General features: G+C 30.3%; 1 protein-coding gene across 1 annotated transcript in view; it reads left to right on the forward strand.

Moving 5' to 3' along the window:
- Window positions 1–683, forward strand: part of LOC119582250 (transmembrane channel-like protein 5) — a gene marked incomplete at its 3' end in the record, with an annotated part of 7,463 nt that overhangs the window by 1,630 nt on the left and 5,150 nt on the right.

Genomic DNA, 683 nt, shown 5'->3' on the forward strand with positions numbered 1-683 from the left:
TTTTGAAATACTGGAAAAACAACTAAACTCAAAAGCAAGGAGAAAAAAGTTAATGATCTTCGGTATAGAGCACCATAGTCTCTTGTTACTTATTTCAATACAATAATTTACTATATTTTATCATTTTATGATATAAAAAGTCTGCCTTTATAAACATCCTCATCTTTAAAAATCTTTTCCTTTCAATTTCTAATAAAGATTTCATCTATGGATAATCCATCTGATGAGTGCCTACCTAATTTTGGATCAAGAAAATAATAAAAAACCAACATTCAACACTCTGTTTCAAAAATTATGAATTCAAAATAAAACAAACCATTTTACCATGGCAATACTCTATACACATAGTTGAAATATTTTTAATTTACAAATACTGTACATAATAAAAAAAGGACAATAAGAGAGAACACACTATTAATCAAAGGAGACTCTACACTTACCACTAGGATGAGCATCAGTTCCAGCATCACTGGCTTCACTTGTGAATGAACTGTTGTCTAAGAAAGCCTCCGAACTTGTGTCCCGTTTTCCCCCAACTCACTAAATGCATCAGCTGCATCAAAATATTTTGATGCACTAAAGCATGAACTGCTTCATATGACAAGGATGTATGGAGTGACTTATGAAGCTGAAAAATAAGGAAAGTTCATTAATCACATAAATTAAATTTTTTTATGATAGGA

Source organism: Penaeus monodon, chromosome 15 (genome assembly GCF_015228065.2).
Source record: "Penaeus monodon isolate SGIC_2016 chromosome 15, NSTDA_Pmon_1, whole genome shotgun sequence".
Lineage (NCBI taxonomy): Eukaryota > Metazoa > Arthropoda > Malacostraca > Decapoda > Penaeidae > Penaeus > Penaeus monodon.